At 38.7% G+C, this 13,408-nt stretch overlaps 1 protein-coding gene and 4 non-coding genes across 22 annotated transcripts in view; 1 reads left to right on the top strand and 4 right to left on the bottom strand.

Annotated features, from left to right (window-relative positions):
• The window catches only part of DNM1 (dynamin 1), a 166,107-nt gene that overhangs the window by 58,643 nt on the left and 94,056 nt on the right, over positions 1 to 13,408 (top strand). The window lies entirely within an intron of this gene.
• Positions 1,408 to 1,493, bottom strand: TRNAR-UCU (transfer RNA arginine (anticodon UCU)). Its single transcript is given in 2 exon segments — positions 1,408 to 1,443; positions 1,457 to 1,493. It is a non-coding gene; the product is annotated as a tRNA-Arg (tRNA).
• Positions 4,167 to 4,244, bottom strand: TRNAR-UCU (transfer RNA arginine (anticodon UCU)). The gene is given in 2 exon segments: positions 4,167 to 4,202; positions 4,208 to 4,244. It is a non-coding gene; the product is annotated as a tRNA-Arg (tRNA).
• Positions 6,213 to 6,298, bottom strand: TRNAR-UCU (transfer RNA arginine (anticodon UCU)). The gene is given in 2 exon segments: positions 6,213 to 6,248; positions 6,262 to 6,298. It is a non-coding gene; the product is annotated as a tRNA-Arg (tRNA).
• TRNAR-UCU (transfer RNA arginine (anticodon UCU)) lies at positions 8,785 to 8,870 on the bottom strand. The gene is given in 2 exon segments: positions 8,785 to 8,820; positions 8,834 to 8,870. It is a non-coding gene; the product is annotated as a tRNA-Arg (tRNA).

The following is a 13,408-nucleotide window of genomic DNA, read 5'->3' on the forward strand; positions in this document are numbered from 1 at the left end:
GTTTCATCCATGATGGTGGCTTGGACACTTTCTCAAGCCTCAACCACCCTCTTTTCTGGTGGTATACAATCTTCATGCATTTTAAGGAACTTCCATCTTTTGGCCATCACGGTATCTGATGACTGGCAAGACCTATGTGCTGATGGCACATCTTATTCTACCGATTGAGCTGCCTCTTGAGGGTATTGGAATTTGCTACTTTCCTTGCCTCTTCATCATGGTCACCGTATGATTGTGGGATGCTGAGGATGTAACAGAGGATCGGCTATGAGCCCGGCTGGTCGTGCCTCTCCATCAGTCTTGGCTACCTTAGCTGTTCCTTCTCAGTAAGGTGGATCAGTGGTTATCACTGCACCCTTGCCATGCTGGGGTCCTGGGTTCAAATCCCACCAGGGACGACATCTACAAGGAGTTTGTGTGGATTTCCCCTCACATTCCGAAAACATACTGATAGGGAATCTAGATTGTGAGCCCCGTTGCAGACAGTGATGATAATGTCTGTAAAGCGCTGTGGCGTTAATGGTGAGTAATAAGTCAGGTGGATCAGTGAATCGATATCTCACTCATTTTCCACATACATGGATGATTGTCATCCATGTTAATCCAGACGACTCTTTTTGCTTGTGACACTCTCGTGTACAGTGCTAGGAGTCTTGCCCAAGGACCCCTGCTGGTGTGGTAGGGTATTACTTCTGACATGACCAGGATGTATGTATGTATGTACACAATATCTGACAATATCATATCAGGAAGGTGAGTATAATTGTTTTGTCTCGGAGAACAAAGCAACAAAACCTCAAAACGACCAAACATTCTAAGATGTCTCCAACACATCGTTTGGTGTCCGCGGTTGTCCTGCAAGCTTCTGTACATAATTCTGGCTTTATGTGCATCAGCCGGTAGATTGCCGTCTACTTACATGTGAAAAATGTTACATGGCAATTTTGTTTCACAGCTGTATCGTCAAACATAATGAAATATTTCAATAAAATACCGACTCTGGTGGGACTCAAACCCAAAACCTTTGAATGTCTACAAGACCCTAGAAGTCCAATGCGCTATCCATTGCGCCACAGAGCCAGATAACAGCACTTGAGTCAGCGATGTTGTGTCACATATTGTCACTGTGGAGCTTTCCTTTACCATTCAATTATTCTTTAGTTTGCTCATGAGCTAGAAGTAAAAATTCCACAAAACTCCTGGAAAATTCTTGACATTATTTATTTTATATCCTCCACTTTATAGATTGTTTTAATTGTTTACTGGGATAAAATTACATTATTTAAAAGATTTTGGAACTTTTTCTTACACCAATTGCAAAATGCATTAAATTAGAAGAAACATTTTCAGTATCGTACATTCCCTTTAAGTGGCTTTGAAATTTTTATGTTCACGATACACAAAACACGACTCTGGTGGGACTCGAACCCACAACCTTTGAATGTCTACACTACTCTAGAAGTCCAATGCGCTATCCATTGCGCCACAGAGCCTGATGATCTTATTTAAAGAGACAGTACATACAGCGTGAAAAACAAAACAAAACAGAAGTTGTGAATTTGAAAATTTGTCACACAGATTTTGTGTCACATACTGTCACTTTGACAGCAGAAATTTATATTTTACCATTCAATTTATTCTTTAGTTTGGTTCCAAGCTATAAGTAAAAACTCCTAAAAATTGGTAAAAAAATATATATATTTTATATGCTCCAACTTCCTGATTGTTTAAATCATCCACTGAAATTGCAATTTTTTAAGAGTTTTTAAATTTTTGTTTTCATTAATTGCAAAATTTGACTCAAACCCACAACCTCTCTAGAAGTCCAACTCGCTTTCCGTTGCAGCACAGAGCAAGATGTCTGATTATTTTAGAGCAATCGATGTGAAAATGCCAATTTTTAGTATCATACAACCACTTTCAATGGAACCTGTCAGCAGGATTGTGCTCAGTAACCTACACACAGTGTCAGGTCAGCGCCGTTATACTGATTACAATGAGACCTGGTAATGAAATCCATCTTGTGGTTGTTGTGTAATCTTTATTTCCAGTTTTGAGTTAATGATCTGCCCGTGCTCCGGGGCGGCCTGTGGGGGTCTTCATGTGGTGCTATAATTAGGTATTGATAAGTATGGCTTCTGACCTTCCCCCTAGTTTATATAATGGATATTATATGTTTTGAAGAAAAACAAAATCACATTCAGCAGGCAGGCGCCGGCAGCGCTGTAGCATGATAACATCTATAACGTCCATTTAATGATTTTATTTAGTGATATAAACTTGTTCAGGAAAAAAAAATCTCAGCCTGTGCAGTAGCATTTATTGGCAATCCGAGTGGCTTTGCAATTTTTAGCTTCACCATACACAAACCTAACTTTAGTGGGACTCAAACCCCCAATCCTTGGATTTTTACACTACACTAGAAGTGCAATGCACTACCCATTGCGCCAAAAAGCCAGATACCTAAACCTGCTGAAAATACTAGAACTCTAAAGGACTATTCACGTACAGCATTTTGTTTGCGGTTTCTTTTTTTTCTGCAGAAAAGAAGCTATGCATTACATTACGAACAAAAGCTACGAATTCTGAAATCTCATACACACGCCTGCTTTTTTTTTTCCTGTCCAAATTTAAGAACTGCAGCGTTTTTGAAATCTGCATCATGTCAATTCTTACAGAGTGTTTGCATAGTATTTCATGCATAAAAACCAATGAAGAAGTGCAATAATCCTGTGTGAACCTAGCCTAAGAGAGTGCCTGTGGTTCTTTGTTTGGCAGCTGCATAATCACAGAGTTTGGACTACGCACCGAACATGACTTGGTTATCTTAGTGTTTTTACCTTCCTGACAAGGCCAATTTTTACAATTCTGACTGCTGTCACTTTATGAGGTTATGACTCTGGAACGCTGCAATGGATCCCACTGATTCTGAGATTGTTTTTTTACATAACATATTGTCCTTAATTATATGGGGAAAATGTATTCAATATGAGTTGTGTTTCTTTGTGAAAAAATTAGTGTGATGGTGTGATATGTTATGTGGGTATCATTTTGTGTATATTTATATTTTACTGATTTTCATAGTGTTCTCTTGTTGCCCTGTATCATTCCGTGTATTCCCCATATTGGCTAGAGTCTCAATTACCTTCCAAAAGGCTGATAATTGAATTAGCTCACTTACTGTCTGTAGCCTGACTGTATCTATGCCTCTTGATGACCCTCTGTAGGGCCTTAATCCCCGAGGCACCTTTGTCAGGTCTGGGAGGCCTGAAAACCACCCCAACCTGTCTGACTACCCCTGGTCATAAGGAGGGGGCTGGGGAGGACAGGAGCTGGGAAGTCAGCTCCTGTGTGGTGAGGATGGTATGAACACATCACATCAGAGAGAAAGGGAAGCGTATGGATTTTTTATCCTCGGTCTGCTGGATTATTGGACTCTCATCTCCTTGGACATTCATCCTGTTACTGAACTGCATTTGTGTTCTGGACTATTGTATCCTCAGTGTGGTGGATTGTTTATGGACCTTTTAGTTTTGCCTATAATAAAGGTCTTGGGATTGTTCACACTTCCCTCGCTCTGTTGATTGTATGGTATTGGAGAAGGACCCCGTGACAATTAGAAATGTGCAAAATTTTACAATTTTACTAAATATTAGTCGTTTGACTTTTTTGTGTATATGTGAGAGTCACTATAGTCACCCCAAGTGAATATTTTAATTATATTAATAAAAGGTAGATTTTAGAGGGTTGTTTCTTTTTAAATAAGCATTTTCCTAAATTACATTTATTAATAAAAGTGCCTTCTTCAGTGTGTATCCCACCCTGTTGTGTAACATCCAGCTCTCAGTTGTCACCAGGACCTAATCACCCATGTGAGCCACAGTGGGTGGGGGTCTGTAAATCCCACCCAAAAGTGGGCAGAACGGGGATGTTACCCAGAGAGGCAGTGCTTTCCCGGAGGCTAATTTCACCAAGTCATTGGAAGTAAAAACCTCAGTAGTCAGGAGCTAAATCAACAGAAGGTGACATATTTTTATATAAATCTAAATTATTAAAATGCTTTTTTTAAATTGACGACGGGATATTACAGTCAAACAACCCCTTTAAGTGGATTTGCACTTTTTTATATTCGCGATAGGAAAATACTTTGCGCCACACACAAAACACGACTCTGGTGGGACTCAAACCCACAACCTTTGAAGTCCACTAGAAGTCCAATGCGCTATCCATTGCGCCACAGAGCCAGCTGTATTAAGCTCTTAAAGAGACAGTACATGCAATGTAAAAAGCACCAATTGTAGATTTTTTAGAATTTGGAAATTTGTCATACACAGGTTGTGTCACATATTGTCACTTTGACAACAGAAATATATTTTCTACCATTCGATATACTCTTTAGTTTGGTTCCAAGATGTAACTAAAAGCTCCTCGAAATTTGTTAGATTTTTTTTTTTATTTTATATCCTCCTACTTCCAGATTGCTTAAATCGTCAACTGGGATGAAATTGCGTTTTTCGAAGGGTGTTGGATTTTTTTTTTTGTTCCATCAATTCCAAAAAGCGACTCTGGTCCTATGCGCAATCCATTGCGCCACAGAGCCGGATGTCTGAGCTTTCTAGAACATCCATGTGAAAATGCAAATGGTGAAACCACATTCACAAGAAATCCATGTCAGGAATCCATGCTGATTTTTTTTTTTCTTACAAAATGTTCAGATCTGATGCGCTTTCTGAACAGGTTTCTATAGTTGATTTTTTTTCTACACTTATTTTTTTTTTTACAGCCTTTTGACTTGTCAGTGTCATATTTGGAGAGGATTCATTTATCATATCTTTTTCTTTTTCCTTTTCCCTTCGGCAAGGTTTAAAAAAAAAACTTAAAAAAAAAACTCTCATTGTATGGACTGTGGATGTGGATGTCCCATTGAAATCAATAGGAAGAGTATTCCGAGAACATGTAAAGTCCATTGCACCACAGAGTCGGCTGCCTGAGCCTGCTGAAAATGCTAGAACTCTAAAGTGCTATTCTCCCACAGCGTTCTGTTTGCTGTTTGTTTGTTTTTTAAAAAAAAGAAGCTGCATTCTACACTACCAGCAAAAGATAAGACATTTCTGCTCACACTTAAATTTTTTCCCGACCGAATTTGAAAACTCCACAACTTTTTCTGGGGGTCGTAGCTCCATAATCAATTCCTGCTCCTTGGTTGTGGCGTTCGGTATACGGTGCTCCTGCCACTATGTGTTGGACTGTCTGTTTCCGAGGCCTCTGTGCACCTTGTCTGCACTTTGAGTCTGGTCTGGTCAAAACCTGAAAGCAACCAAGCATCCTAATGTCTCTAACACAGGTGAAAAGTGTTAGGCTGTGTGCACACGTTGCGGTTTTTCCCGATAAAAACGCTATAAAACCGCAAAAAAAAACACATACAATAAGTATCCCATCATTTAGAATGAATTCTGCATGTTTTGTGCACATTATGCATTTTTTTCCGCGAAAAAAACGCATCGCGGGAAAAACCGCAGAATGTTCATTAATTTTGCGGGGGTTTTTTTGGCGGATTTCCCACTACAAAATACATTTGGAAGTGTCCGGAAAAAACCGCAGCAAAAACGCATCAAAACCGCTGCAAAAACGCGTCAAAACCGCGGCAAAAACGCATGCACTTTTCTTGCGGATTTCTCGCAGAAAATGTCCGGTTTTTCTCAGGAATTTTCTGCGAGAAATCCTGAACGTGTGCACGTAGCCCTTGGCTACGTGCACATGTTGCGGTTTTTTCATGTTTTTTTTGGCGTTTTTTCCTGATAAAAACACTATAAAACCGCAAAAAAACCGCATACATACAATAAGCATTCTATCATTTAGAATGAATTCTGCATGTTTTGTGCACATGATGGTGTTTTTTTCCGTGAAAAAAAAAAACGCAGCATGTTCATTAATTTTGCGTTTTTTTGGCGGATTTCCCACTACAAAATGCATTGGGAAGTGTCCGGGAAAAAACGCGGCAAAAGCGCATCAAAACCGCGGCAAAATCGTGGCATAAACGCATGTGGATTTCTTGCGGATTTCTTGCAGAAAATGTCCGTTTTTTCTCAGGAATTTTCTGCGAGAAATCCTGAGCGTGTGCACATAGCCTTACATGGCAATTATGTATCATTAAATATAATTAAATATAACAGCATATATTTATTACACTAATTAAGGTTTCAATAAAATACCGACTCTGGTGGGACTCGAACCCACAACCTTTGAATGTCGACGAGAGCCTAGAAGTCCAATGCGCTATCCATTGCGCCACAGAGCCAGCTGTCCATGTTACTTAAAGAGACAGTACATGAAACGTAAGAACTGCCAATGTCTCAAGTACGCAGTTTGGAATTTGGAAATTAGTCGCCCACATTTTTGTGTCACATTTTGTCACTTTGACAGCAGAAATGTATTTGTTGCCACTCAATATACTCTTCAGCTTGGTTCTAAGTAAAATCTCCTCGAAATGAGGTATTTTTTTCTATCCTCCTACTTCTAGATAGTATAAATCATCAACTGGGATGAAATGATATTTGTTGAAAGGTTTTGGAATTTTTTGTTTCTAAAACAGTATATCGTAATATTATTATTATTATTATATCTTAATATTTGTCACCCAGACTTTGTGTCACATATTGTCACTTTGACAACAGGATTATTATTATTTTTTTACCATTCAATATAATCTTTAGTTTGGTCACATGATATAAGTAAAAACTCCACAAAACTAGTTGACATTTTTTGTTTCACATCCTCCAGTTTGCTTCAGTAATCTACTTGGATAAAATTGCATTATTTAAAAGATTTTGGCTTTTTTGTTGTTGCACAATTTCCAAGAAATTAGAAAGATGCCTTTTAGTATCATTCAACCACTGTAAAGGGATTTGCAATTTTATGCAATTTTTTTGAGTCCAACATGCTATCCATTGCACCACAGAGCCGGCTGCCTGAGCCTTCTGAAAATGCTAGAACTCTAAAGTACTATTCACACATAGCGTATTGTTTGCTTTTTTTCTGCAGAAAAGAAGTTGCAAAACGGAACAGCATCAGCAAAATCTAAGAGATATCTGAAATCTCATGCACATGCTTTCTTTTATTTTTTCTTGACCATATTTGAGAACTGCAACATTTTTTTTTTTTAAATCTCCAACATGTCAATTCTTCCAACGTTTTTGCAGATTTTTTTCATGCATAAAAAGCAATGAAAAAGTGCAAAAATGCTGCAAAAAACCCCAAAACAAAACAATATAAGAAAGCAAAAAAGCTGCAAAAAATATTTTGTTGTTGCAGCCTTTTAAACTTTCAGTGTCATATTTGGAGTGGATTCAATAAGGAAACTGTATCAGAGAAGTAATAATTTGCAGAAAATGGTAATTGTAGGTAGGAGAATACTTTTTTTTTCTTCATTTTCTACGATGACATAATATTAGATAACATTCTCAGTAGTAGTGCCACACACAAAACACAACTCTGATGGGACCAGAGCCCACAACCTGTGAATATCCCACTGCACTAGAAGTCCAAATATATGTCATAAGCAGAGTAAAAACTTCAGCACTCAATATTGCAGGAATGTGCACAGTTTATTCACAATAAAGACAGTAAAATTAAATCGGACCTAAATTAATGCAGATATAAATCAATCAACGTTTCAGCCCACTGTGGTCTTTTTCAAGATATATCTGTATATAAAAATAAATAAACAAATATTAATATAATAATGCATCATAGGGATCATATATAAGTACATCAGAAAATCATTATAGTTCTTATGCATGAAAGGTAGAAAGAGGGGTCTGATCCTAAGTCTACTGTCCTTGAAAAATATGTTATGTGAAAGTTGACAATGTATCTAATAGTTATATTTCCAGGGGAGGGTATGTAGGTAGGTATCCGATGTAGTATGGAGCATTTGGGAATATTGCGTGAGAGGTATTCAAAAGGGTAATTAAATAAAAAAGGGTAAATACATAAAAAGGGTAAGTACGGTAAATAAAAAAGGGTAAATACATAAAAAGGGTAAGTAAATAAAAAAGGGTAAATACATAAAAGGGGTAAGTAAATATAAAAGAGTAAATACATAAAAAAGATAAGTACATAAAAAAGGGTAAATAAATAAAAAAAGGGTAAATAAATAAAAAAGGGTAAGTAAATAAAAAAGGTAAATAAATAAAAAAGGGTAAGTAAATAAAAAGGGTAAATAAATAAAAAGGGTAAATAAATAAAAAAGGGTAAGTAAATAAAAAAGTAAATAAATTAAAAAGGGTAAGTAAATAAAAAAGGTAAATAAATAAAAAAGGGTAAGTAAATAAAAAGGGTAAATAAATAAAAAAGGGTAAGTAAATAAACAGGGTAAATATCTTTTTTTTTTTCTTTTATAATTATGTATCTTTTTTTTCCCTTTCAAAAGAAAAAAAATCCCTCAATGTATGAGAAGAGCATAGAAAGAATATTCACAGAGCGCTTGAAGCAATTTTTGACGTAGAGTCCACATTTAAGAAAATCGTCAGAGTCAGTGTACCCCAAGACTATGTGCACAGAGTTTTTGGAAGATTTTTTTCTGCCAAGTAGAAACTCTTCAAATCTCAGAACTCCTCCAAAAAATAACTTTCCGATCAATTTCCAAAAATCTTAATATTTGTCACACAGACTTTGTGTCACATATTGTCACTTTGACAAGAGGATTTTTCTTTTTTTGACCATTCAGAAATTGTATTTTTTTGAAAAGTTTTTGAATTTTTTTGTTTTATCAATTGCAAAAGGCGACTCTGGTGGGACTCGAACCCACAACCTTTGAATGTCTACAAGAGCCTAGAAGTCCAATGCGCTATCCATTGCGCCACAGAGCCAGTTGGCCATGAGCTCATGACAGGCAGTAGACACCCTGGACATGTACAAAAATAGTGCCAAGTAGTGCAAAAAATAATACTAAAAATAGCATATAGATATAGTAACAGATGGTGTGCATATATATAGTAGTGCCATATAGAATAGTAGAAAATATAGTGTATGTATGATAGTGCCAAAGCAGTGCGCACATAGTAGTGTAAAGTATATTGCATAAATAGTACCAAATGGTGTGCATCTATAGTAGCATGAAACATAGTACATAAATAATAATACACAACGTAGTGCATATATAATGAAGCCAAATGTAGCACATACAATATAATGTAACATATGTAGAGACCTTTTATCTTACAGTACATTGTATTTCTATGGCATTACTCATCATGTGGTTACCGCACACATTATCAGCTGATAATGAAGCAGCAGAGCTATAAATGAGGACTGTGAAAACTGACTCTATCTGACAAAGTTTTCTGGAAATGGAATATTCTTTGGAACATAAGTAAAGTGTAATCTAATATGCTGTAAAAAAAATAGTCACTATGTTTGGCAGTATTATACGTATATGCACTACATTGTGTACTATTATGTGGGCATTGTTTGGCAGTATTATACATGCATCCTTGGGTACAATTTCAAGATACCTCGTTCATCTGTACAATCAATTATGCGCAAGTACAAACAAGATGGGAATGTCCAGCCAATCATACCGCTCTTGAAATATATTGGCTATTATGATTCTTTTGGTTATATATGGATGCATTGATGCACAAATAATTGGAATATCTTATATTTATATATATTTATTATCCCTCTTATCATTTTCCTTCTTTTTCTTTTTCTCCTGTTTTATAACTCTTCTGAAAATCTTCTGCATTGCGCCCATGGTCGTGGACATGGTTGTGCGCGTGCCCAGCCTGTGTCCTAGTTTGCTCGCATCCAGCGTCTTTGTTGTCTAGCAGCGTTATCTTCACTGTCGGGTTACGTGACGCTGGTTCTGGGTGCTTCCGGGTTCCTCCTGGCGGTGCGCACGCCACAATAGCCACTGCCCACCTCTATTGGCGGCCTTGCATTCGGCATATATACTCCTCCGGTTCTGCTCATACATCACCCCCTGATGAAGGAATATCTGAAACGCGCATCGGGGTGCTCTGTACTTGGCTATATCAGACGTGATGGTATATATAATTGTACCATTTGTGTGCTTCTTTTGGGTGTGCGCACCGGGCTATGTTATTATAACACATGTAAATGTGTGCCTGTATTCTTGTATATGGTGCTGCATTCACCTATGATATCCCATTTCTTTGCACATAATTGGATTAGTATTATTATTTTTATACAGATCTCTGACAATAGATGCACCTACTATACGTAGGTGCACGTTCATATGTATAGTGATTTGCACTTTTTGCCTTTTTTTGCACATAAATTGTTTGAATTAATTTTTATATATATTAATCTTATATATATATATATATATATATATATATATATATATATATATTTATACATTCCTTTTTTGTAATATTCTTTGCACCATTCACTTTTTGCACATACAATTTAGGTGTTAATATACTACACCATATATACTATGAACCAGTAGTTACATAGTTATTAAGGTTGAAGGAAGACTATATGTCCATCTAGTTCAACCCATAGCCTAACCTAACATGCCCTAACATGTTGATCCAGAGGAAGGCAAAAAAAACCCATGTGGCAAAGAGTAAGCTCCACATTGGGGAAAAAAATTCCTTCCCGACTCCACATACGGCAATCAGACTAGTTCCCTGGATCAACGCCCTATCAAGGAATCTAGTGTATATACCCTGTAACATTATACTTTTCCAGAAAGGTATCCAGTCCCCTCTTAAATTTAAGTAATGAATCACTCATTACAACATCATACGGCAGAGAGTTCCATAGTCTCACTGCTCTTACAGTAAAGAATCCGCGTCTGTTATTATGCTTAAACCTTTTTTCCTCCAAACGCAGAGGATGCCCCCTTGTCCCTGTTTCAGGTCTATGATTAAAAAGATCATCAGAAAGGTCTTTGTACTGTCCCCTCAAATATTTATACATTAACATAAGATCACCCCTTAGTCTTCATTTTTCCAAACTAAATAGCCCCAAGTGTAATAACCTATCTTGGTATTGCAGACCCCCCAGTCCTCTAATAACCTTGGTCGCTCTTCTCTGCACCCTCTCCAGTTCAGCTATGTCTTTCTTAAACACCGGAGACCAGAACTGTGCACAGTATTCTAAGTGTGGTCGAACTAGTGACTTGTATAGAGGTAAAATTATATTCTCCTCATGAGCATCTATGCCTCTTTTAATGCATCCCATTATTTTATTTGCCTTTGTAGCAGCTGCCTGACACTGGCCACTGAATATGAGTTTGTCATCCACCCATACACCCAGGTCTTTTTCATTGACGGTTTTGCCCAGAGTTTTAGAATTAAGCACATAATTATACATCTTATTACTTCTACCCAAGTGCATGACTGTTATGTCTGCTAATGACAGGTGTTATGAAGGCAATCCAGAAACACAGTGTGCTTAGCGATCAGAGCGCACACAGTGATCTGACAAATACCCAAAAATACAAGAACGAGCTCTGAGACGTGGAAACTCTGTAGACTGCACACCTGATCCTATCCTAAACACAACTAAAAGCGGCTGTGGATTGCGCCTAACAACTACCTAGGCAACTCGGCACAGCCTAAGAAACTAGCTAGCCTGAAGATAGAAAAATAGGCCTGACTTGCCCCAGAGAAATTCCCCAAAGGAAAAGGCAGCCCCCCACATATAATGACTGTGAGTAAGATGAAAAGACAAAACGTAGGGATGAAATAGATTCAGCAAAGTGGGGCCCGATATTCTAGGACAGAGTGAGGACAGTAAAGCGAACTTTGCAGTCTACAAAAAACCCTAAAGCAAAACCACGCAAAGGGGCAAAAAAAAACCACCATGCCGAACTAACGGCACGGCGGTACACCCTTTGCGTCTCAGAGCTTCCAGCAAAACAAAAGACAAGCTGGACAGAAAAAAAGCAACAAAAAAGCAAAAAGCACTTAGCTATACAGAGCAGCAGGTCACAGGAACAATCAGGAGAAGCTCAGATCCAACACTGAAACATTGACAAGGAGCAAGGATAGCAGCATCAGGCGGAGTTAAGTAATGAAGCAGTTAACGAGCTCACCAGAACACCTGAGGGAGGAAGCTCAGAAGCTGCAGTACCACTTGTGACCACAGGAGTGAATTCAGCCACAGAATTCACAACAGTACCCCCCCCTTGAGGAGGGGTCACCGAACCCTCACCAGAGCCCCCAGGCCGACCAGGATGAGCCGCATGAAAGGCACGAACAAGATCGGAAGCATGAACATCAGAGGCAAAAACCCAGGAATTATCTTCCTGAGCATAACCCTTCCATTTAACCAGATACTGGAGTTTCCGTCTAGAAACACGAGAATCCAAAATCTTCTCCACAATATACTCCAATTCCCCCTCCACCAAAACCGGGGCAGGAGGCTCAACAGATGGAACCATAGGTGCCACGTATCTCCGCAACAACGACCTATGGAATACATTATGTATGGAAAAGGAGTCTGGGAGGGTCAAACGAAAAGACACAGGATTGAGAACCTCAGAAATCCTATACGGACCAATAAAACGAGGTTTCAATTTAGGAGAGGAAACCTTCATAGGAATATGACGAGAAGATAACCAAACCAGATCCCCAACACGAAGTCGGGGACCCACACGGCGTCTGCGATTAGCGAAAAGTTGAGCTTTCTCCTGGGACAAGATCAAATTGTCCACTACCTGAGTCCAGATCTGCTGCAACCTATCCACCACAGAATCCACACCAGGACAGTCCGAAGACTCAACCTGTCCTGAAGAGAAACGAGGATGGAACCCAGAATTGCAAAAAAATGGAGAAACCAAGGTAGCCGAGCTGGCCCGATTATTAAGGGCGAACTCAGCCAATGGCAAAAAGGACACCCAATCATCCTGGTCTGCAGAAACAAAACATCTCAGATATGTTTCCAAGGTCTGATTGGTTCGTTCGGTCTGGCCATTAGTCTGAGGATGGAAAGCCGAGGAAAAGGATAGGTCAATGCACATCCTACCACAAAAGGCTCGCCAAAACCTTGAAACAAACTGGGAACCTCTGTCAGAAACAATATTCTCAGGAATGCCATGCAACCGAACCACATGCTGAAAGAACAAAGGTACCAAATCAGAGGAGGAAGGCAATTTAGCCAAGGGCACCAGATGGACCATTTTAGAAAAGCGATCACAGACCACCCAAATGACTGACATCTTTTGAGAAACGGGAAGGTCAGAAATGAAATCCATCGAAATATGTGTCCAAGGCCTCTTTGGGACCGGCAAGGGCAAAAGCAACCCACTGGCACGAGAACAGCAGGGCTTAGCCCTAGCACAAATCCCACAGGACTGCACAAAAGTACGTACATCCCGTGACAGAGATGGCCACCAGAAGGATCTAGCCACTAACTCTCTGGTACCAAA

The sequence above is a fragment of the Ranitomeya imitator genome, chromosome 2 (genome assembly GCF_032444005.1).
Source record: "Ranitomeya imitator isolate aRanImi1 chromosome 2, aRanImi1.pri, whole genome shotgun sequence".
Taxonomy (NCBI): Eukaryota; Metazoa; Chordata; class Amphibia; order Anura; family Dendrobatidae; genus Ranitomeya; species Ranitomeya imitator.